At 37.6% G+C, this 26,260-nt stretch overlaps 1 protein-coding gene across 1 annotated transcript in view; it reads left to right on the top strand.

The window, feature by feature from the left end:
- LOC122105524 (ABI family member 3 binding protein) overlaps positions 1-26,260 on the top strand; it is a 192,057-nt gene that overhangs the window by 22,437 nt on the left and 143,360 nt on the right. The gene's annotated exons all lie outside the window — the stretch shown is intronic.

Here is a 26,260-nt window from a genome sequence, read left to right as displayed (position 1 = left end):
GACCCATCTTCTTCAAAGTGGCTAGATTTCTCTGCTGGGGCTCTTCCCAGTGACATTCAAACTTTATTAGATTCTAGGATGCAATCAGGGAGACAAATAAGGAACAAAGAAGATATCTTCACCAAGGTTAAATTTACAAAGATGAAGAAAGCCATGCTTTTCTTATTCTTGAGATTATGCTACTTAGAAGGATGCCGCATGGAATATCACAGGAGAGGGTGCTCTAGAGAGCCAAATTAATTTTGAATTCATGGCTGGTACCATTATTGCTCATGACTAACAAACTTTTGTCTGAATCACATTTCTTTTTCCCCCATCAGTATCTCATAGTCTTCTTGTGAGTAGGAACATTGTATATCTCGACAGCCATTTTTAACAGTCAAGTCACCAATACGAAGCACAACGATGGGGTAAATGTGGCACAAATGATTCTGTGTAAAGGACACGCATCTACAATGGGAGGATGAAGCACAAAGTCACAGAGAAACCTTGTTCAGCCTCAGCTGAGACACGAACATGAGCTGGCTCCAATTTTTCACTGCTTTGTACACACATGTCCACAAATCAACTGTCAGAGTGTTTTAAGTATTGGCTTGGGGGGTTACAAATAAAGTAGGAATGAGGTAGGCATCTCTGCAAATGCAGATGTTTATAGGAATGAGAATGAACTGTATTTTCCACTCCTGTTTTACAGGGTAAGATCACCTATATCTATGGATATGAGAGGATATGGGGACTCTACTGTTATTTAGTATACATATTTTTTTTTCAAGCCAATGGTTAAGAAATCTAGAGAATTTATTAGGGGGAAAGCATTTCAGTACTTAAATACATTGTATTCACCAGTTCTCAAATGCCATAAGCATGGGGAAACTGGAAAGCCAAATGGAAGTGCTTATTTACTTTTCAAAAAATGCATTAACATAGAGATAACATCAGAATCAAATGCCTTGACTGGCAAAAAATAATAGCTCCATTGTTTGATTTCCTTAAGGTGGGTAAGGACTTGTTGAAACCTGGATGTGTTGTGTGTATTTGCAGATGACTATTAGGGCCATTTTAAAACTAAGTGGCCCAAAGAATCATTTTTTACATCTTAAAGGTCCTTAGTAAATATTTGCAACTACTGGCTCGTTTGTATATTCTTTTTAGTATAGATAGGTTTATTTTTTATATAAAATGTTTTGTTTTCAGCTTACAAAGTACATTCATATAATTATCTCACTTTGATTTCCATGGCATAATTTTTCTTTTCTAATATATAATTCAGTTTTTTTGTTTGTGGGGGGGGGTCAATGCGAACTTATTAGATTAAGGAGATTCTAAACGAATGGTTGAATTGAGTAATTGAGGTGAAGTTACCTGGTAACATGTTTTCATGAGAATCCATGTTTGAGGGAAGGTTGGATTCTGCTCCCAGATGCTCTCCTTTCTACTGTTTTTTGAAGGCACACCCTTCTCAGTCCACATTTCTGTGATTCTTCTGCTGACAAAGTGCATGTTGATTTGACTGGCAAGCACCCTCACATTTCCCTTTCTGTTTTAATTTCCATTTGTAGATCCTTTTTGGATGACCTCGTTTCTAATCCATGTATTGACAAAAAAAATCCTGTGTTTTTGTTAGGATAAAGAGAAACAACTACCTTGATGAGAAGATGAAAGAATTTCATCTTCCATCAAACTCTATTAACATCTACCACATTAAGCCCTGTGCTAGTTTTCTTTTATTCTACAAAGTTCTATGTATTCTATTAATGTTTTTGTTTTTATTGTTATTAGAGGGAAAAAGTTCAGGATGGTGGTAGATATGAAAACAGAAGCACATTTTGCCTTAGAGGTTCACCTACCTTTTCTGTAGTCTCCTTTTCAGAGATGGGGGTCCCCAATACCTGAAGATTCATATTGCTCCATTCCAGTCTTGTCTTTCACTTGCAATGCTGTTAAACATCAGTTACCCTTACCACACTTCATCAAAATGTCTTCAGTCAGTACTTAATCCTGCTAGTCTTCTCTTTGAAAAAAAAAAAAAGATTGCTCATGAACATGCATTAATCTTTTGTATTAATGAGGTTCACTGTGGTATTTCAGTACATTCTCATCACAATAAAGGGTTAATGTTGGTGACTGCAAAATGTCTTAATCCCTTGGAATGTTTACCTTTTATGCTTGTGTGGATAAAGCCTTATTGCAAGAGAACAAGGCCTGTCTTCCCTTATGGGAAGATTTTTAACTACTAGGTATGTCATAGGAGAAGAATGTGCTAAAGCCTTTCTGTAGCATAAATCATGTCAAATAAATTACTGTCCCCCACCAACCCCTGTTCTGTTCACATGTCAGTTAGGCACTGGAAAAGGCACCAAGCAACATCTTCACTCCAGAAACTTCTGACAAATACAAATGTTTACTTGAATCTTGTGAGGCGTGTTGTGAGAAGGATGTATTTTTAATCCAGAAAATGATACCCACAGCTGCCTAAACTGCCTGAAGCTATTATAACTACCAAGAAAGCAACTTGGAGATCTTTTTGTTTGAAAGACTCCTTGAAATAACTTAGTTTTAATTAGGATTTGAAGACAAACTGCTTGCCATGTGGGCAGAGCCCCTGAGAAGACCATTTCCCCATTATTTCATCGTGACAGGAGATGGAGTGATGGTATTAAGAGATGGGCTCAGCCCTCCCTGTTCCCCACTGCCACGGAGCGCTTCTACCTTCCTCACTCTGTAAGGAGAAGGGAACAGATGAGGTGGCCCCTTAGAAAGCTTCCAGCACAAACTGAAGAGCTTCTCTGCTCATGGGGTTGCCCTGGGAGGAGGAGGAAAACTAGGAGCTCATGGGCTTTCTGCTTTGAGGAATGTAGAGATTCTCTCTTGAGGGTCAAAGTTCTTGAGTCCTTCTCAATAATTGAAGAAGACAAGAATAACACTCCAAATCCCAGTTTGGGTCCATATATTTCTAAATGTCATATTATTCTGCAACTCAATACCTGGGGGCGGGGGAGGGGGAGCTTTTATGAACTGTGTTGTGATTTTAGTGTGTTTGTTTTGGAAAGAAGATTTAGCTCAAAATATCCAGCTGGACATCACACTTTTCATAGAGGCACAATTCAAGACCTTTTTTTTTTTTTTTTTTTGGTGAGGGGAAGAGGCTGGTCCTGGGGCTTGAACTCTGGGACTAGGCATTGTCCCTGAGCCTCTTTGTGCTCAAGGTCAACGCTCTACCACTTGAGCCACAGCACCACTTCCAGCTTTTTCTGAGTAGTTTGTTGGAGATCAGAGTCTCAGAGACTTTCCTGCTCTGGCTGGCTTTGGACCACAATCCCTAGGTCTTAGCCTCCTGAGTTATAGGTGTGAGCCACTGGCACCCAGCTACAACTCAAGACCTTTCAAAGTCAAATTGATGTTCCTGACTTTACTGCTGAGCATTGTCATAGGGTCAGTCAGTAGTTTATTCTACAAATACTAGTTCATTGTCACTCTAGCCCTGTAAGAGAGTGGCTGTAGATAACCATGTCCTTCCCCCTTTTTATAGCATAGTTATATATAGATGTTCATTTAGTGATAGAGAGAGAACGGGCCACCAAGGCCTGTAGATCACAATGAAATTTGGACTGTAGCAAGATTATGAGGGATGGCTAAGATGTGACTTGATATCTACATGCCAGAATACCCCCATGGGAATACTCCCTTGAAAGAAATTCTGTATCTCCGTATGCAGTATAACGTTTGTAAATCAAGGCCATGTAATAAAAATTTCCTTCGAAGAATGATTGTAATTAATACAGTAGTATAAGTGTTTTGATTAAGACTAACTGCATGAGCAGGAGAAAAAGCATTTTTCTCCTAAATCTTGAAAAGAAAACAACAACAGCAACAATCGTAATAACAAACCCTTTCCTTTGCTAAGATTACTGGGGATTTCCTCTGACTCTTGGCAGATAACTAAAAAAAAAAATGAGCTATCCTCAGATGTGGACTCTTCCGTCTCCACCCTGACTCTATTCCAGCAAAATCCACTATCCCCGTTCAAAAAAGCATGACTTTCTTCTTGTTGATGACATAGACCTGCTTTTCTGACTATTCTCAGCGGTGTCGTGAGATTTGAAGAGTCTATAGTATTTCATGTTTCCCCAGTTTCCCTTCAAACACACACTTTTGGAACAAGATGCTGTTTTGAGTACAGCATTTATTATTTACATTTGTGATTCATGGTGAAGTTTTTCAAGTGCATAATAAGACCCAGAGTCAAGGGCTTGCTTTTGGCTGTTTGTCCTGTGAACCCATCCCTCTGTTCTTGGCTCTTGCTATCTCTGCATGGGGCAGTAGGGTTTGCCTGGTATGAGGCTAGATTTCTAGGCTGGATCCTAAGACTCCAATTCTGGCAATGCCACTGGTTAGAGCTCTTCATAAGTCATCTGACCTCATTGGCCTCAGTTCAATGATCTCAGCTTTTGAGGGAAGACTTTGGTCTATGGTCTTGAAATTCCCCTGTGTCTCTAAAATTCAGGGGAGGTGCCCTCTAGAAGTAAGATCATTTTGGAACTTGATTGTGGCTTTTCACAGGCTGCATGTGTGGACATCTTGGCTCCGATTAGGGTTGCTAACTTCCTTGCTTCATGATTTGCATCATTTAGATCGTCTCTGTACCTCTCCACCCTTCATTTTAAGTACTGGAGCCATGTAAGATGATGCAACAGTGACTCTGCTGGTGACATGAGACTTGATTACTCTTTTATAGGTGAAAAAAGTTCAGCAAATTCCACAGGGCCCATGTCTGTAGGAGAAACTCAGAACCAAATGATAATTTAGATTTCTTTTATGAAATTTCTGAAATGGTTCATTCAAGACTTGCTTTTCAGCCGGCTGTTGGTGGCTCTCACCTACAATCCTAGCTACTCAGGAGGCTGAGATCAGAGAAAGTCCATGAGACTCTTATCTCTAATAAACCTCGAGAAAATTGGAAGTGGTGCTGTGGCTCAAGTGATAGAATGCTCCTCTTGAGCTGAAGAGCTAAGGGACAATGCCCAGGCCCAGAGTTCAAGCCCCATGACCAACCAAAAAAAATTACTTTTCTTAACTGTATCATGGGCTTCAAAGCTTTGTATTTTGCTAGTACTGTAGAGGAGAAGGCTAAAGGAGCTTCAGTTATTTATAGAGTATAGTTTAAGTTTGACCAAGTTGTTCTGTTAGAATTCCCTAAACCCATTCAAGGCGAGCCAAACTGAGGTCTCCAACTGTATAGAGCCCCATTTTGATGCTAGTTCTAACCATCTGATGGTTAGCTTTGCCCTAATCTCATTTATTGTAAATGGCTACTGACTTGCTTTTCTTCGTGTGAGAAAATATAAGATTTTCATTGAAACTAGACTGAACTTAAATTATTAACCAATTGTAGATTAAAAATTATGGCTCCTAAAATGTTCATTAAGCAATTCTATTCCTAGTTTATTAAAATTTTGGGGTCAAGCAAGTTGAAATCATTTTATCTTATTGAATTTTTTGTCTTGATAAAAATTAGAAAAATGAGGAGAAATGAGTAAATAACGATGAAACTGAATTTTTTAAACCAAATGTTCTTTGTGATATTGGTGCTCCAAAAATTTTGAAAAGCCAATATGTCTGGGAAGTATCAGTGATCTCAATATTTGATTGAACACAATTTTAACACACAAAAACTCGATCTTTCTCTTGGAACTGATGGAAACCAAATGATATTTACCATTACTTATCAGAATTCATAGCCCAAAGCCTGAGAGGGTATATAAAATTTATGCAATTCTTTGTTGTTGTTATTGTTGTTGTTATTATTGGTCATGGAGCTTGAACTCTGGGCCTGGGCACTGTCCCTCAGTTCTTCAGCTCAAGCTAGCACTCTACCATTGAGCCACAGAACCCACGTCTGGCTTTTTCTGTGTATGTGGTGCTGAGGAATTGAACCCAGGGCCTCATGCATGCAAGGCAAACTCTACCACTGAGCTACCTTCCCAGTGCAATTCTTTTTAAATGTTAGAAATGTTTTTAAATGTTAGAAATGTTTAAATGTTTTTAAATGTTAGAAAACAGAGGGTTAAAGAACAATTATGTATCCTGTTAATCAAGAACAAGACTGGGTCTTCCAAAATGTCTCAAACACTTTCAGTATTGTTTATAAAAAGCCTTATATGTGAGAGCTTTAAAATCCAATATAAATAACTAGTGCAAAACCTTCTGCCTGTTTGGGTGTGTGGTACAGCATATGATCTCCTGGAATCATAAGCATGAATACAGTTATCAAGCATGGCATTGAAAATAACACATTTTGTCTTAAAAGATGAAGAACAACATTCTTAGCTCAATCTTTTTAACATGAAGTGAATGGGTCTCTGCATTCATAAAATTCCAATTACCTGTGTAATTGTCTCAGAGGATTAAATTAAGAAACCACATTTTAGGGAAGGGGGGAACACTGTTCAAAAAGACATGTGTTCAATTCCTGACTTACATAATTTTGACCCCTGTATATATCACATTTACAATAAAAATAAAAACTAAAACAATTTTTTAAGTAAGTTAGTGATATCATACACACACACACACACATACACACACACACACACACACACACACACACACACACACACACACACAGAACCACAGTTTACATGTTGGTTGAACTTCTCCATTGCAATACAGCCTTTTGACAATGAGGAATCCACATACATTTTTTGTTGTTGTTCTTATTTAATTATTTTGGTTTCAGGAAGCAGGGAGTGAAATTTTTCTGTAGAAGATCTACCCATAAATACATTAGGATTTTCTTTTTTGGGTGAGCCATGTGATATGTACCATCCTCAAGTCTGCTGTTTTTATAAAAACAGGTGGTGGACTAGATTTGGCCCATGGGCCTTGGTTTGCCTTTCAGAGCTTGAAATTAAGAGATAAGATTGCCTTCCTGGCTTCACTTCGCCAGAGAGAAACTGGCAAAGCTAAGCTGATGGATAAAGCTCTTCTCCACTTTTCAGGATGATCAAATTAGAGAGACTTGGGTTTATTGATAGCAGACCTCTTGTCTGTATTCATAGTCCACACATGAAGTCATGAGTCTTTATTTTCAACCTTGCAGCTGTGCACCATGGAAACAATTAGTATTGTTAGTCCGATGCGATTACTTCAGGTTGGAGAACAGAGGCATTCTTAGGATTATGAGGTTGGTCTTGCTTTCATGCAGCTCTCCTAGGATTAAAAGGAGGATAACTAAGCTAGTCACAGAACTGGCTCTGGTTCATGGACTTTGATTTGGACCACTTTAATCTTGGGGTGAAATCCTTCTTTAATCTAGGGACATGATAGGTACATGGATGCATACACGACGTATCTCTACAATAATGGTAGCATTTACTGTCTGCAAAAAATCATCTGAAACAGTTAAGCATGGCGAGGTCTTTATTTTCATTCTCGATGTGGGGTGTTGGCAAAATCACTCAGCAATCTAGACTTCTGTTAACCTCACCTGTTATGAACCTTAAGGCTTTCCCACCACTACTATGTCTTGGTTCCATTCTCTAATGCACTCAGGATAATGCTTGGCATGCAAAAGTTCTCAGTAAACTTTTAAATGATTGCTTTGTAAACTTAGTCCTTTCCTCACTAAAATTCTCCTATTTTTCTCCTGATATTGAATACAGTACTTCAATATGTTCACATCACTCCTGTAGCAATTATGATAGGGCTTACTTTGCTTAAGCAATCATTTTTTTAAGGTGAGAAGGGAGAAGAGTTCTGGATCTTTGAACTTAGGGCCTTGTGTTCTTAATCAGCTTCATCTACTCATGGCTAGTGCATTATGACTTGAGCTAAAACTCCAGTTCCAGCTTTTTGCTGGTTAATTTGTCTGGGCTAATTTTAAACCTTGATTGTCAGGTCTTAACTAAGATTATAGGTGTGAGCCACTACCACCTGGCTTAATTGGCTATCTTGAATGACATTTTCTAAAGCCATTGCATTGAGTTTCTTTCATGAACCCTGCTATTTAAAGAAACCAGAGTCATTAAGGGCTTGAACAGTTCAGAATTGTCAGGGTATCCATAATGTTGTTTCTGAATTTTCTTTGGCCTTGAAGTAGGTAGGACTTGAGAAAGAAAAGGGCTGGAACTAAATTAGGATCATGGACTTTTACTTTATTTAGACTCATGATTCTCTGAATTTAGATAATCAGTCTTTGGCTTTATTTTGTGCAAGGGTTTGGCTTATTGGCAGAAAGGAGTTGGGCATAGAAAGAGAGATGTAAATAACCAGTATGAAGCTTCCACCATCAAATTATTTTTGATCACTTCCCTGGTAGTAAAACACTGTGGTTTCTCTTCATCATATAAAAAATTATTGTGAGATAATACCATCCTTGCACCTGAATAGGAATTAACTCTCCAACTCAATGACCAAGTCTGAACTAGAGTTACAACCAGGTAGAAGAGTTGGAGGTTACAGAGAGACAGAAAGGGCTAGTTAGAGGAGGAGAACGTTTAAGAGAAAGTGGAGCCAACAGTATCTGATGCTGCCAGAAGTTCAAGTTAGATGCAGTGTCTACTGAATTGACAGCAATGTGGTTGTCAGGTACCTTACGGAGAATGGCCTCATTTTCAGAATGGACGCAGAAGGTATTTCGTAGTGGACGAGGGCTGAGGGCAACAGAAACAGTGGGTGAAGTTAATGTGGAGATGTTTGGCCCGGAAAGAGAGGAAAGAAGGCAGCAACTGGAACAGAGTGTGAGGTCAGCTGAGGACAATGTTTTATTGCTGTTTTTTTCTTTTGAGAGGAAGAAATTTTAGTATTGGAGCTTTGAAAGATAAAGAAATTGAATAGGATAATTAAATAGTGTACTTTTCCTGGAGAAAGCGAAGAATGGATAAGATATTGAAAATAACTAAAGGAACTATCTTTTGATAAAATACACATTCTATACTTCAGTAGAGGTGGGGGTATTGGTGTTGTGATAGGCAGATTGGTAGGAGGAGAAGGAGATTGGAGTGGGAAAGCGCGGGGGGGTCTCTTCCCAAAAAAGTAGTCTTCTGAATCCAAGAAAACAAAGGTTAGAAGAAAAACTCAAAAGCTCGACCTAGTCATGGGGAGAAAGGGAGAATAAAGTGCCCAGAGGAATGAGATTTGTGACCATGAATTCATAATGCTTCTTTCCTCTTGCCGAGTGACATTCACCAGTAGAGATTGGTACCTGGGGCAAGTGTTAGGAAAAGATTATTGAGCTCATTGAGGGTTGAGAGTGTGCTTGAAGAATGTGATGCAGTGTGTTTCTAACGCATTTATAAGATTATTTCTTTGTTGCTTTGTATGTCCTCCCCCACAGTGTAACCCCCGCTTTCACTATATTTGATGTCTGTATAACATGTGGAGGAGATGGGGACAAACAAGTCATTTAAGGATTCAGGTGGACCTGTTGCAACAATGAGAAGTACAAAATGTCATGTCAAAACCAGCTTTACAATGTCGGTGGGGGGGGAGGGGGGGTATGATTGGGTGGGAGGGAGGGGGGAGGCTGGGAAGGGAGGTGAAGGGTAAACAAAGGAGGAGGCTGCAATGCTTGGTAAGAAATGTATGCATTATCCTGCCCATGTAATTGTAACCCCTCTGTACAGTATGTTCTCAAATAAAATAAAATAAAATTTAAAAAAAAAAAAAAAGAATATGATGCAGGAATTGTGTATGTAATTGTTTAGGGTTTTCTGTGTTTTCAACCTTCAGCTTTGCCTTTCCTTTGAGTCTATACTACAAAGAAGATGCCTCTCCATGCTCTTAATGTCAAATCTACTATTATCGTTTGTTATTCACTGCTTGTTACTTTGCTATTAGGAAACATCGGAGGGTCCCCTTGATGTTTCTGATTTAGCTTTAGTCTTATGCGGGTACTGTGTGTCCTGGATCTTAGGAATGCATAAGCTCCATAATCCGATCCTATCTCATCTCCAGAAGACAATCTCTAATGGTTGGTCTTTAGGATATAGTTTTGTCCATTCCTTTAATGATAGGGCACATTTTCCTGTTTTTCCATGATGTGGTGGATATTTACCTGTGCTCTGAGGCAAGAAGAGTTGTTGTCCTTTCCCTGTGGGACTGTGTTCTACAGGAAAGAGAGCTGAGAAGGCTCAGGGTGGTGTATTATGACTTTATCTCCCCAAGGCTTACAGCTCCAAGATTTCCCAAGACTCTTGCTGTTTGTAATGTTTCCTATGAAGAATGATAAGATCCATGGAAAAGAGCTTTAAAGTGGCTGTAAGTTTTTCTTGTGTTCTTGGCTTCTAGGAATTCTGTTTGCTCCTGATATTCTACAGTAGCTCTTTAGAAGTGAACAATTTTAACTAAATTCTCCTTACTTCTATGGCATCTCTTCCCTTTCTGTAGATTTCATTTTCGCTGAATCCTCAGCTCTTTTTTTTAATGTTTTAGGAAATTTCAGTGTGTGTGTGTGTGTGTGTGTGTGTGTGTGTGTGTGTGTGTGTGTGTGTGTATTCATTAAGGACTTTTATCCTATGGTAAAGTTATCCTGGGTAAAACATTGTATTTCTTTTCTCCCTGCTTAAGTACATCTTCAAACTATAATCTTCCTGGTAAAGTGAGACTGCAAAAAATGTGTTTGGCCTGATAGTTGCTTTGTCTCTCTCTCTCTGTCATCTCTCCTTTGTTCTCTTAGTCAATTTATCTTTGTAACACTGGCCACATGTCTCTAGTTTGGCCTAATTTTATGAGAAATCCCCTCAATATGAAAAAGCAGTTACAGTGAGTTCCAGCACAATTTCCCTGCATCATGAACTGAGCTGTGAGCAGTGGGGCCCAGGACTAGAGTTACCATTCCATTCTCCTTTGGGCAGTAGCTTAACATCTCTGGGCTTCACTTTTCTCATTTGTCTGGTTTCCCTCCTTTCTCATTGGCTGCTCTTTAGTTTCCTTTGCTGATTCATTCTCATCTTACCAATGTCTTAAATCGAGGTTCTCAGGACTGAGACCTTGGAGCTCTTCTGTCTTCTTGCTTTCTGAATGATCTCATCTAGTCTCATGATTTCAAAACTAAACACTAGCAAGTTGAAAAGTTCTCTCTCTAGCTCTAACCACTCCCCTTAACTTCAGACCCACTTAGTCAATTCGCTACTAAATGTTTCTACTTGGCTTTTTTTGGGGGGGTCCAGTTGTGGGGCCTGAGCTCTGGGCCTGGGCGCTGTCCCTCAGCTCTTCAGCTCAAGGCTAGCACTCTACCACTTGAGCCCCAGCGCCACTTCCAGCTTTTTTTTTTTTTCTTTTTGCTTATGTGGTGCTGAGGAATCTAACCCAGGGCCTCAGGCATGCAAGGCAAGCGCTCTACCACTGAGCCACCTTCCCAGCCCCTCTACTTGGCTTTCTAACAGACACTTGATTTAGCATGTCTAAGACAGACCTCCTGAAATATCCCACTCCGAACATTCTTCTGCCATAGTCTTGCCTGACAACTAAAGACATCCACTAAAGATCTTAGTAGCTCTTATTTTCTCGTATGTCTTGCACTTGGTTTACTATATATCTTTTTAGCTCTATTTTCAAATTGTATCTAGGATGCTTGAGAGCTCTGTTCTCAAATTTCCCCCACCCTGTTTAAGACTATGATCATCTCTTACTTAGATTGTTGTCATAGTTCCCTATTGGATCCTCCTGATTTCATTCCAGCATATTCCCAACACAACATCCAAGATGATCCTGTTAAATTATAAACAGTTCTAAACTACTCCTTTGCTCATGGTTAGCATTTTAGGGCAAAGACCTGAAGTTTCCCGATGTCGTAGCTGATAGCCTAGATACTTCAAGGTCACCTCTGGCTTTACCTCTATTTCCTGCTCACTCAGCTTCCTACAGTTACAGAAATCAGAATGTTTTTATTCCAACTATCTAGAGCATTATTTTTTCTTTTCTTTAAATATATATTTTATAGGTTTTATTTGGTTTTCTCTATGGAAGACTGTGCACCCTCCCACCCCACCCCTTCCTGGGGGTCTCCTCTTCTCTGCTTTGCTTTATTTTATTTACCACTATCTGTCTTAGTCAGTTTGGTTAGATCAGTAACCAATAACCCCCAAACCTCAATAGTTAACAAACAACAAGATACCTTTTGCTTTATCATTTTTATTGAATAACAAATGAGTTTCTGCTATTTGTAGTCATTCAGGATCAATGTTCGAGCTGATTTTCTGGCAGGAAAGAAACCACAGGCTTTGAGAGTTTTGCACCAATAGTTAGTGGCATGCCTTCCTTTGTTCAAAACCTAGTTATAGACTCATGACTGATTTCAAGGAGATAGAGACATCTATTCCTTCCATGTGTCCAGACTATCAAGAAACACCGTAGTGTCTGCCTTGTCATCTGGAATATGGTGTCTGATTTATATTTCTTGGTCTATCCTTTCTCACTAGAATATAACCTTAGTGACAAACCTTGTTTGTTCAATTCCACCATGTATAAGGAAGGTTTACATATTGTAAATGCTCAATGAGTATTTTTTATTAAATAAGTGACGGAGTGTCTGTCATGAAAAAAAAATGTCTACTTTCCCTATAGATTTGTCAGTAGATGTAAAAGATTCCCCACTATTGTCAATATTGTTATTGAATAATTACAATTTAGAAGACATCTTTGAAATGAGAAATATAAAAATGTTAACAAAATAATGTATGGTGCAGGCAGAGAACAGTCTAAAATATTAAGAAAGGTCAAACACAAGGTTTGACACAAAGGTCAAACATCTAGCATGGAAATTCAGCATCATTTACAGGGAACAAAGTTGCACAGTGAACATTTTGCAAAGGAAAAATGGGTTAGCACAGTCATTCTTGACAGTAAAGCTCATCAGCCTTGTTTGAAAAGCCCACCCATCTTCAAGGAAGGAGAGCTTCTATGGCTGTGCCCTGCCCTGATGATGCTACTGTGACTCTTCTGATCTGTACTGAGTGTCCTACATGGCCTCTATTGAAAACAGGCTTATGTTAATCTCTTGTTGTTTTACTAGACAGAAAACAAGTGTCCTGGGCTAGAAACATACAGAATCAAAAAACCACCAGTTCTTCTCCATGACACCCAGGCAGATTGTTCTTTGTGTGGTTATGGGGAGCGTTTGCTGACTTAATGAGAGAAGACGTCTTCTGCGCAAGGCTGCACAAGCTCTTGCCAGTTGAACTTTATGATTTTCTAATAGATCATGAAGAATGAAAGGAATGATAAGCACATTTAATTTTTGCTCTGGGCTGAGTAGGAATATGCTATTTCTGATGACAATGAGAATTGCTGTAGACATTTTCCATATGTGCTTTTGTCTTTTAGATTTATATGGAAATTTATCTGGTGCTTCAATTGGGGTTCAGAATTTTGGAGGAAAAGAATTTCCACCCCACAAGCAATAACACAGATGGACTAATCCTTTGGCACCCAAACACATAACATTTTTGTGGTAACATGATCTATCAAGATCATCTATGTATGATGTAAAGGTCTATGGCAGTGTTTAGGTCTTGTTTTGTATTTTTATACTCCATGTTTGTTTGAAGTGAATGGCTGAAATTCAGTACAAGTACCTTTCTTTCCTTGAACATAGTTTATTGTTACTTGGTTATTTAAAATGAATTATAACAATGAAGGACAGGGGAAAGGAATAAAGACCTAAAGAAAAGCTGCCAGGGAATAACCGTACTAAAAATAATTGTAACGATAGGGATTTAGGGAAAGCACATAAGTGAAAATAATCCTTAAATTGATTAGAAGTGATTCCGTGACTGATGGTTAGTCAGTGAAATTCTGTCCAAAGGAGAATTCCAAGATTTCATGTTTCCCAGCCTTTTAATACTTTTTTTTTAAAAAAAATATAATTTTGCCAAAAAACCCACAAACAGAAAAACCAAACCAAACCAAACCAGAGTTGTTGCCTGTTTGGTCTGAAGTTAATGCTTCCTACTTGCTGATTCCAAGTTTTGGGTTATTATACCACATTAGCAAATAAAGCCTTTCAGAGCACTGAGCTATTTCAGAAATATAAATATCTCATGTCTGTTACCAAATGCCATGTTTGTGCAGAAAATGTTCTGATGTACACCAGAAATGTCATGCCTTGGGTCACTGCACCCAGGCCTCTGTATCAAGAAGGAGAAAGATACTCAGCTCACTGTACAAGCTCACCCCACAGCCTTGCCTCTCTGTATCTGCCCAGTGTCATTATGAGAGTGTGAAAGAGAATAGGCATAATTATTTTCAAGTCTCTTCCAGCTCTGAGAATCCAAATAACCATAGACATGATCCTTCCATGGATATTTGCTGGGCTATTTGCTTTTTGTAAATATGTTAAGTTTGCAGTTCTAGATCATTTTTCATTTGAAAGGCTCTTCCAAGTTCTACTTTTATTTGACTTTTATTTCCAAAGCAAGGCTGAAGTCCCTTCTTCCCCATGAACAGAACAATCTCTGCTCTCTCTTTCTAAATTCAATAAATCTCAAGCATTGCTTTGTATAGTAATTGTCTCTCCAGCTGTCTGGTGATGCCCTCCAGGACAAGATAGGAATGCTTCCTCTGACAAGCATTCCTAAAAGCATCTTCCTCCACATCTTAGAAATATATTTTTCTTCCATTGCAAGTGTAACTTCTTGCTTTTAATGATTATCATGTGTTACAATTGGCTCCTACAGACAAGTGTTCCTCACCACTGACAAGTGAGGGCAGGCAGTGTTCTGTTCATCTTACTTATACTCTAATTAGCCTCTGCCTGAGGCATTATGTTCTCAGAGCTTTATTCCTCTCTCACCCCTTTATGAGTTTTCTTTATTTTGACCTTTGTATTATGAGCCCTTGGGAGTCATTTTGCTGTTTTGGTCCAGCCTCAGGGAAAAAGGGGAGGAGGTAAGGTAACAAGTACTAATTGTACAACAGTGAGAAGGATGTGTTCTCACACCACTGGAAAGTGGTGTGTTCAGTAATTATAAAAATGGGTGAGACTGACTGGTCCTTCCAGGCCAAATCTTCAGACATGTAGACACAGAGGATGCAAAGCTCAAAGTTTGGAGCCTAGGTAAGTATTTCCTCCAGAAGTAGGAGAGGCCATCCTACATGGAGGTTTGAGATGAATGGATGTGGGGATGGAAAGAATACAAGAGAGCATCCAGGAGATACAGGATGAGGTTTTAGAAATCAAAAGAGGAAAACAGAATGTAGGATGGACATGTGTTAGAAGGTGGGATATAATAAGTAGGCAGCTTGGGGAGATAAAATAGACTACAAACAGAAAAGAAAGAAGTACAGAAAATGTATCTAGATTTTTTTAAAGGGAAACTGATATTGAACATTTGTTCTTATATTCCCCAGTTCTGTGTAAACCTTGTACACAGCCTCTTTCAAACAAACAAAACCTAGTTATTTCTTTTAATTAATAATCTAAATTATATATATATACTTACCCATGTTAGGTCAAATCATTTATCTCAGAATTCAGAAATACTGGAAATTATAATTACTATAGGGTGCTAAGTATTTTCTAGTTCAAATGATTCAGTATAAATATCCTTACAAAACTTTCTTAATTATTTTGATTGAGAGGCAAGTTTTATATACATATGTGATACAATATGATGTTTCAAAGTCAGTATAACCATGGAATGGCTGAATTAACTAAAAATCGCCAAGTTAACTTTTTCACATATTTACAATTTTTGTGGTAAGACCACTTAAAATCTACTTAGTAGCTTGCAAGTACACATTATGAAGAATTATAATAATCATATTAGCCAATTCTGTAATCCTAGCTACTTGAGGGGCTGAAATGGGGAAGATTATGGTTTGAGTGAGGTTCATGGTTGGCCAATATTGATAACTGAAGCGCAATTTTCAGAGTCAGCTAATCTCACTGGTAGGCACTACTGATGATTAAAACTTTGAACACAAAGGAGTTCTGTGAAGGAAGAGAAACCAAACCTTAGTGAATTGCTGAGTCACGAAGAGGAAAAAGAAGGAAGAAACCACGACAGAGATGTCATAGAAAAATAAGAACTAAGATTACGTTGTCACAGAGTAAAACCAAGGTGCATTTAATGTGATGCCAACAGGAAGTGAAGCCAAGTTTGGCTTTCTTTTTCTCACCTAGAGAAATCCAAATGTTACATGAGTCATAAAGAGTCACAGATATTTAATAATTAGATATATACGTGCAGCAAAAATCCAATATTTTATTAATATTGAAAAGGCACTGTAGGCATTCAAAATGCTTTTTACAATGAAAAGAAATAATAAAAGATATCAAAATAGAAACAGATCCCGAGTCATGAAAGCTATGTATTTCCATAATCAGAAGAGAAACACTGAAGCATTGCCTTCAGAAGACTAATGCTGATTTCAAATTTCACTTTAATTTTGAGTATCGATAATAATAAAGTTTATCTTTCAAAAATTCATTCCTTTGGGGTACACAGATGCTAATATAACTTCTATGGGCTCAAGTATTCTTAAAACTAAAATGATTGAAGATGAGAAAGCAACTCAGTAATTTACCGCATCATTTACCACAAAGAATGTCAGTAATTGTAGAAACAAAGTAAGTGGTCTTGTCTTCCTTAATGACTAAAGACAGAATCTTACTGTCAGTTTGTTTTGTGCTGCTAGAATAGATTACCACAGACTAAGTAATTTATCATGGACTAAATATGTATTTGGGTCATATCTGGAGCCTCTGGAGCATGATACTGGCATCTGCCAAAGGTATTCCTGCTCTGTCATACCATCACAAGACAAGAGTGTAAGACAGAGCTGAACCTGATTGTGTAACAAACCCGCACCTAGGACAATGAACCCATTCTCTCAATAAATATACCATCTATTCATGAGGGCTAAGCCCTCACCAACTAGTCCTCTTAAACACCCTGCAGTGTCACATTACAGAGTAAATTACGCATGAACGTAAAGGAATATATTAAAATCATAGCAACCTATGTTTAAAATAACTAATTTCTTTATATAACATACGTTTAATGATGGTGATAAACATATAGTTTGCTTCCCAGGTAAATACAGTTTGGAGTTGTACTCAAACAAGGGAAATATTCACAATATTAACTATTAAGATAAAAATAGAAAAGTTGGACAGTTTCTTAAAAAGTTCAGCTGAAAATTATCATATGATCCAGGAGGTATTTTTCTGAAGAAAACAGAAACTTATACAAATACTTGTACATGAATTTTCATCAACAACATTGTTTATATTAACTCCAAACTAGCAACAATACAAATATCTATCTGATAAGGAAAAGGTCATGGATCAATAAAATGAAATGGTATCTAGCAAAAAAAAAAGACTAAACTTATTTTACTTTTGATACATTGAATTTTCAGAGTAATTGGTCTCAAACTTGAGGATATATCAGAATTACCTAGATTCCCTATTGGATATAGATTGCTACCCACAGTCTTTTTCTGATACAATAGATCTGGTGATAATTCCTAAGAGTTTATACTTGTCACAAGTCCCAGGTAGCACTGACTCTAATCGGGGACCATGGCATGGAGTCCATCCCACCTCCTGTGAGGGAAATCTATTGCCATTACTTTCTCTATGTAAATTCTCTCCATGAAAACAAAAAATGGAAAGAAGGGAAGCAAGTTTAGTTAAATTCTGTTGCCTGTCCATACCTTTCTTTACTAAGAATCTGTAAGCTTTCCAATTGGCTCAAAAGTGTATTACAAAATAAGCCTTGGCCTCAACATTTCCCTTAGAGTTTCTACCTTTATTTGATTACCTTTGTGGAAAAATTATCTTTATGATTAAACAGAACTGAGAGGATATTCCTTCTTTCTTTCCTATCCTTCGAATCAGATTCAGGGTTCCCCTTTTGTAGCTGCCTTGTACTAACAGTACCAGTCATGTTTCTCTGAAATAATTGATGTATTCATTTACCTTCATGGAATATAATCTTTGTGATCAGACAAGTAAGGATTGAATTTATAATAATGATGTTGAGTGCCTTGAACTTAATGAATGGGATCAAAGGCAAAGCAGAGGAGTTACTATCCACATTCCCTGTCTTAGCCCAATTTGTGCTGCCTTGACAGAATACCTGACACTAGGCAAATATAATGGACAGAAATTTATTGGCTCACAATTGTCCAGGCTGGGCTGTCTGAAATCGAATTGCTGGTATGTGGCCCGGGCTTGCTCTGCATCATCACATAGAAGGCAGTAAATAGGTATCAAGTTAAGAGGAAGCCAAACTCTGATAATGGCATCAATGTATTCAGATGAACTAACAGGAAAGGAGCTAAACACCACCTTAATAGGCTCTTCCTCTCAATAGTGTTGCCGTGCACTTAAGTTTCAATGTAAGTTTTAGTGGAGAGAAAAGTCAGTCAGAGCACAGCGTTCCTCAAGGCAAATCTGAATTGTATGTCGATGCATTGTCATTTTATAGCTATGTCCAGGCACTTACAGCAATTTTATGCTTGTTGATTTCATGTGATGATCTCTCTCACCCCTCTACTAAATTAGCACAATGCCAGACTTTTAAGAGTGGTTTTGAGAAAAATCAAATCAAAGGACAGCAGTTAAGCCTTAAGATGAGATCTCTTAGTAACTACAGATTGTTGACTTAGAAAACACTGTATGAAAACGATTTTTCCTACTTGTCTGTTTGTTGGGTTTATAAAGTAGGTAATGAAGTTATTGCTTCTTTGGTAAACCAATTAACTTTGCCAAGTGGTGCTGAAATGTCAACATTGGCATGTTTTAGTCTGTCTCATTCAAGCATCCAAAGTCACCAGACAGTGAAGTATTGGTCTGAGGATTCAGAGGACTGAGACTTCTGACCAAGGTGGAAACTGTGGTTATTATAGCTGACAAACTCATTTATACCAGGAGCTGGGCAACATAATGAAGTGCTCCATGATGAAAAACAAATGAATAGATTTTCCTCCCTCAGGCACTCAGCAGCTCTAAATTCAAACATTTAAAAATTAATAGCAAACATCCGCTGAGTACTTTGGTGATCATTATGTCCTAATACATAGTTAGCTAGTTAGCTAGGACTCTATGGGGTAGCTGTATGGGAGGAACTGTCAGGGTAACATGGATTTTTGATTTCTGGAGAGCACATGTTGCATGAACATGTGCTTCGCTGGCAGGCTCACAAGAAGACTTCCTGAAGAGGGAATGTGCTGTTCTGCTTGCCCTGGAACAATGATCACGAGATCCAGTAGTCTGTGCTTCTTGCTGACATATGATCATGTATGAGTAAATTCAAGTTCTGAGTTTATTTAAAGGCCCCGTTTCTTGGCACTAGGACAGCTGTTCATGTGATTTATGGGACTTTATATCACAGTGCTTTCTGTAAAACTTAAAAAATGTATTAGCACACATTAGTTGTACAAGGGAGGCTTCATTATGATATTTCCACACACATAAACCTCACTCTCTCTCTATCTCTCGCCTGTCCTATCCCTCCTTCCTAAAACAATTTCAACAGGTTTTATTTTCTACTTTCATCATACAAATAAACTATATCAATGTACTCATTCACTCTGTTATCCCTCTTCTACCCTCTGGTGCCTCCTTCCCACCCTAGCATCCCAGCCTGTTGCTAATTCTATCGTTATTATTAAGGTATTGCATACAAGGGTTACCATTTCATAAGTCAGGTAACTAGTGTGTTTTGGACAATGCCATTCCTTCTTTCTATAAAGCTTAAATTTCCCCCCACCCCCAGTCTTGGGGCTTGAACTTAAGGCCTGGGCACTGTCTCTGAGCTTCTTTGTGCCCATGGCTTGAGCCACAGTGCCACTTCTGGCCTTTTCTTTTTTTAACTCTTGGCCTTTTCTAAGAAGTTTATTGGTGATAAGTGTCTCACAGACATTTTCTGCCCTGGGTGGCTTCAAATCATGATCCTCAGATCTCAGCCTCCTGAATAGTTAGGATTACAGGCAGGCTTGAGCCACTGGTGCCTGGCTTACTTCCAGCTTTTTCTGAGTAGTTTGTTGGCAACAAGAGTCTCACAGTCTTTCCTGCCTGAGCTGGCTTTGAACCATAATCCTTAGAACTCAGCCTCCTGAGTAGCTAGGGTTATAGATGTGAGCTTTATTTTTTAATGTAATTTTTCCTTAGAGTTATAAAGATCTTGCTTTATCTAATTATTGCAATCAGAACTCTTTCTTATATTTCAGACTCCTATGCCTAAAACACAAGTAGGGTTGTTTGCCATCTAACTAAAGCTGTGTATTGCTGATTTACCATTGTTTGAATGTCCAGAATCTTTTTTTATCTCTAGTGTTCTTGTTTAGAACCTCGATTCAACATCTGTGTTTTAGATATAGGGTGAAGTAATTTCCTTGTAAGCTAGGGGACACAACATTCAAAGTGTCTGTTAACTGTGGTTCTCTAACCTATTCCAGGCATATCACCACCAGTATCCCTCAACTTGAAATTTAGAAAGGTTTTGCCTAGCATTATCTTGAGAAGGTTTTTACTTACTGTTCTGCCTATACACACACACCATAGCAACACCACAACCACCGCTACCACCACCATTACCACCCAACCACGCAACCACAAATGTGATTTAACACCTCCACCTACCCTCCCTTGCTCTAGTATGCCATTATGCCGCCACAGAATAGGCTGTGTTGTGTCTTTCCTCCTCTTCATCATCACCGTGGACATCCTGATGCGTGATCAGGCCAATGTCTTACCATCTCAGGACTGGTGGAAGTAATTAATAATATCAACTATTCATTAGTAGCCACATTTCATCCTCATTATCCGTAAAGTGTTTCACTTGAAACTATTATGTTTATTTCTGTAATGGGAAATTTCAGCTAGTATTGCTTCCTTTTGGGTTGCTTTTGATGATGTTATTGGTTAGAAAAAAAAACATGCTATAAACTGCAGATGGTTTGAGATCAGGATCATCTAAAGATACATGCCTCCTTACCTGCGGCCACTCTCTTTACTCTGTAGCTATCAGAAAAGTTATTAAAACTCCATGGTAACATCCATAGTAAAGTCCATATGGCTTTCCTTTTACTCCTATCATTTTTCTTTGGCAGAGTAGAGTCATCTGAGCATAGAGTCTATTTTACATGATCCCTCTTTTGGCTGTCTAAGAAGACAAATGTCATGTTAAGTTCTATGTTAAAAGTAATGCTTCATCTATCTTAGTATTGGAGTTTAATTAAGTACAATCCATGCTATCAAGTATGAGTTTTAAAGCTTTTAAATGTGTTGTCAGACACTAACTGCCCTGCTTAACACAAAAATTTAAAAGTCTTTTGGTTTCCTTATTCAGCCGCTGTGACAATAAGGCACTAGAATGTTTTCTGTATGTTGCTCACTGCCCACGAAAGGCACAGAACAGAATAAATTTGAAAGTTAGTGTTATGAGTTTTTTAAAATCTTTTTAAAATGATAAGTAGTTGTACAAAGGAGTTTCCATTAACAAAGCAGTTTGGAAATACAATATATCTTGATCAATGTCGTCCTTTTAAAAATACACACTTACCCTCTTCTACCCACCCCTTCCCTCACTCTTCTTAATTTTTTAGGATATACATTAGATTCTTGACTGCATTCTTCCCCTCTTCTCCTCTTTGTTTGCCTACCTTTTTCTCCTTGACCCCACCCTACCCCTATGAGTACCCACTTCCTGGTATTTTTATTTTGCTGCACTTTGACTTTGCCTTTGTAAGGAATCACACCAAGTTCTCTCTTGAATCTACTGCATTTCTGTTAACACTTTTGCAGTGTTGTAAGTTCTTAGTACATAATAAAGGCTGAGGTGAGCTTGCTGATTATACACATTACACACATACATACACATATATAACCATTTGTGGATGATGAGTAATAATATCAGGCAACAGAACAACCCATTCATCTAGTATTACAATGGTATGCTGCTTGAATAACTTTCCTGGAGGAGAGTCTATATGATGTATTACAGAGATATGGAGGTCATGGCCTATTCAAGAGTCGTGTTACAACATGCTTGACAAGAGATTCAGTCCTGTGATTGCATACATAGGTCATTTACTCTGTTCACTTGCTGAGTCATAGCCTATTGTATGGATGAGCCATGCTTTGTTTACCCACTTAGCAGCTGATGGACATTTGGGTTTATTTCTAGTTGAATATTTCATTTCTCCCTGGTAAAATTAATGGGTTATTTGCTAAGTTTCCAACAGATCTCCTAAGTTGTTATACCATTAACATTCACATTCAGAATATATCTATGTATGAAGATAACAAGAAAATTCACTGAAAGGGTCGGGGAAACGAGGAAAGAGAAAGCAACAGAGATGTTAATCTTATTAAAGTATAGTATGTACATATATGAATCACATCTGTACAAGTAATATGCTAAAATGTATCACACAAATGTAAGACAGATTCTTCTGGGGGGAAGATATCAATGGGAAGGGAAAGAGTAAATGGAGAGGAGGAAAGGAGTGAATATGGCCGAAGTTCTTTATATAAATGTATGAAAATAGAATAATGAAACCTTTTAAAATAGTTTTAAGTAAATTTTGTCATTGTATACATAGAAATATCACAATGAAATTCCCTTCACAACTAATATATGCTAATAAAAACATAGAAAAAAAGAACATAATAGAGGTAAGAGTCAGAATATGTTTTTTTAACCCTGAAATGAGTCAGTATTTTATTGACATTGGTATTACAGTTGTTCTTTTAATCAATACTCTTCATACTCTAATTAAGGCTGTATCTAATTTAGGTTAAGCCCAACCTGACTTGGCTTATTTCTAATCTTCATTAGGATCTTACAACACTTAGATGATATAAACTAAGGTAATTCTCATTGATACACTTCTTTTGTTTTTGTCTTTTTTTTTTACTTTTTTTTCTTGTCTTTTCTACATTGATATATACTTCTAAGTATTCTTTACTTCCAGAAGAAAACTTTTAATATTCTGTCCTTTTCTCTTATGGTGTTTTATCATCTTGACCAACTTGGTGTCAACAATTTAAATCAGGTTCTGAAATATTTTTTAAGAGGAAGGTAATCTTATGAACAATTAGACATAAAAAATTCTCTTACTGCATGCTTTAAATGTTATTCTTTTCTCTAAGGTCTGTAGATGCACAGGGCCATTTAGCTGCTTTCACTAAGTACCATTGGGTTGTGTTTCTTTTGTTGTTGTTTGTGTTAGGGATTAAACCCAGGGCACTTACTCAACTGCTGAGCCACACCTCCAACCAGAGCTATGTTTCTTTACAGAATTGGACTGAACTGTTCATAGTTTCTGGGCAACAACTGCGACCTGGCCCTTGTGATGGATCCTGAGAGTTCCTTGAATTTACAGATCTATGTGCACCTTTTGTCTGGTTTTCCAGCCTTATCCCCTTATCACTGATTTTAATACTTTGAAACATTTATTTACTCTTTAAAATTAACAGTGAATTAATTTTGCCTTGGGAGATATTTTTTCTTCCAGAATTTCACAACACCCTTTGAAATATTTAGAGATACTGTAGAATGTTGCAAACAGAGGGTTAGAAACCACTGTCATAGATCCAAGATTCTACTTTGCCAAAGTGCAGTTTGTTCTCCAAGGCAGTGTTGCTTTTCTAAAATGGTCGCACTCTTTTCAAAAAGTTTTCTCTTATACCTCTTGCCATATGCTTTGATTCCTACATTAAAATATAATAAAATATTCTTCCAGTAACTTATTTCACTGTAATCCTAGGATTTTAGGGGTATCGTATTTGACATGCTATACTACTTATAGATTATAAAAAATTGTATATATTTCCACAATCCCTATTGCAAGTCACTTATCATAAGTCTAACTACTACTAATTGTTAAAAGATACTTGCTAGTACATGCCACACTTAATGATTTGGGCTTCAAACAAGCATCATTTCTTATTTATTCAGAGTAAAGATATTATATCATTAAAAGTAAAAATTAATGTGGGCCTATATATACACTGAGAAATTATCCAAGAGTAGAAGCTTTTATTTAATAGTCAAATACTCACTTGGAACATCATTTGGCAAACATATTTGGCCTAAAGGGGAAATAAAACTTGATTATCTGCTTTCTGACTACTGAATCCGTGGATTAATAACTAAATGAAGATATGTGGAAAAGGCAAAGCAAAGATAGAGGGGATCTGTACTGAGTGAACAATGTGAGCAAAGTTGTGAGCCCAAGATGAAGAATGCGTTGCAGACTGTGAACGGATTTGGCCCAAATCAAATGAGACAGGTGGAGAAGTAATAACAGAGGAAGGAATATATGCTGAGAAAATGAAGGGATTTCACATCCTAAATAAAGAACTGGGAGGATTATCTTTACTTGGTGATGTTCTGATGAGGTGATATTTCTCTTTTTCAGTATATTAAGCATTTTAACTGTAGAGATAGAATTGGAAATTTGGACAGAGTGGGGTTACTAATGAAAGTTTGTTTTATAAGTTATGTAATGTTGATGTAGTCGTTGGCATAAATTGCTAACCGAAGACAGGAAGGCAGGGGTGATGAAAAGTCCTCTGTGGGGGTTGATAACTTCTACCTTGGTTGATTCAGAGTCACATTATGGTCTTCCCAGTTGGCGTAGACATCCCTTCCATTTTCCATTGTAGAATGAATGTGGTGTGTCAGGCAGAGTTCATGAGCAAAAGTCTAATGTGATGCTGATGTTGTGACCCTCTGCTCTTAGTCAAGTGGGAGTATACTAAAATTCTTTACTGTCTTCAACCCAACAATGTGTTGGAAACAGATTGTGTTTGACTCCATGTGAGACCTGATACCGTTCTAAACCAGCAGAATATTTTGACTTACATTTGTTCCTTTCTCTTGGTCATGAAGGACAACTGGGGAGTTAATATAGGATCATGGGGAAAATGGGGTTGGACAAAAATCTGTGTTTTATCTGAAGGATAAATCTCCTTATCAAACTCTTGTGAAATTAATACATTGCAAAAGTATCAGATTAGCATTAGCTTGAGCATCATAGCCTGTTTGGCTACTCCTTATGCTGTTGAATGATGATAAAGGTCTCAGTGAAAATGAGAGCAGGCAAATCCAATCTGGTGAGAACCTAACATCTAGTTTTGAACCTGCATGTCCCATGCTGGTGAGAAAGGTCAAACACACCTCATTTGGAAGAATTAAACTAATAAATTAGCTGTGAAATACCTTTTTTAGACTTTGAGTAAGCAACTCAGTATTGATGGGTTTCAGTTTTACACAGATCTAAGAATAGTAATCTGAGGACCCAAAAGCTTAGAAAAATTTCAAGTTTGGGGTAAATATGAAGTAATATGTGTATAATGTGTAGTCCTGGCTTTTGAGATGAGTGATTTCTAACTTCATGTCTATGAATGAGATGGTTTTCTTTTTTTAAAGGCTTAATAAAATCATGTTATGCCCCTATATTGATCCAGCTTGTCCAGAGTGATCTGGACTAAAACAGAATACACTTGGAGTGAAACCTTGGGGAGTTCATGCTGTATAGATGGTATATAGTCAACATATGACTTTGGTTAATAACAAATAGAACTGGCATTATTAAGTCAGTAAATAAAGTTTTCCCAACAGGCAAAACTATCTTGAAATCACTAAATCTGTGGGAATAGGGAAAATAAACCAGACTAACCCTTGGGGTGAGATGTATTTTGAAAATCAAAAACTTGGGCATTAGAAAAAATTTAGGGTTTCTACCATATAATTTTTTCATTGGGGTCTTGATCAGCAAGCGACACTTGCTGACTTTCCTAAGCATATTTCTGAAGATAAATGTGAATAAGCACACTGAATGGGATTGAAGAGGAAATGGAAAGCTACTTCCTTTGTGGGGAGCAGAACATATTTTTTCTCTTTTCCATTTCTTCCTACTTTGTATGTTATACTAAAAGAAGCTTGCTGGCACTTAAAAGAAAGAGAACTAAATGGACTCAATGATCGTTCACAGTGGTTGTATTATTTTGAGAAGAACTTAGAAGAAAAACATCATACAAAGCTTTTTGTCTTTATGAATGATGGCTAAAGGATTATGAACCGGTATTAGTAAGCATTTATTGAGCAATTGCTTTGTGCCAGCTGTATAGTTGTGCCAGCTCCCTAACATGTAAATAACCAACCCAGAAGGTAGCTGTCCTTCATTTACAAAGCAGGAAACTAGACCTCTAGCACACTGAGGAAATTGCAGGTTGGCCACCGTAATAAGCTAGAGTTAGTGCCTTTCTGGCTCCTGAGACAAAAAAACAAATGTTTTC

The sequence above is a fragment of the Dipodomys spectabilis genome, unplaced genomic scaffold (assembly GCF_019054845.1).
Source record: "Dipodomys spectabilis isolate Male_0828 unplaced genomic scaffold, ASM1905484v1 ptg000032l, whole genome shotgun sequence".
Lineage (NCBI taxonomy): Eukaryota > Metazoa > Chordata > Mammalia > Rodentia > Heteromyidae > Dipodomys > Dipodomys spectabilis.
The sequence above is the reverse complement of the archived record's forward strand: the minus strand, read 5'-3'. Positions and strand labels throughout refer to the sequence as shown.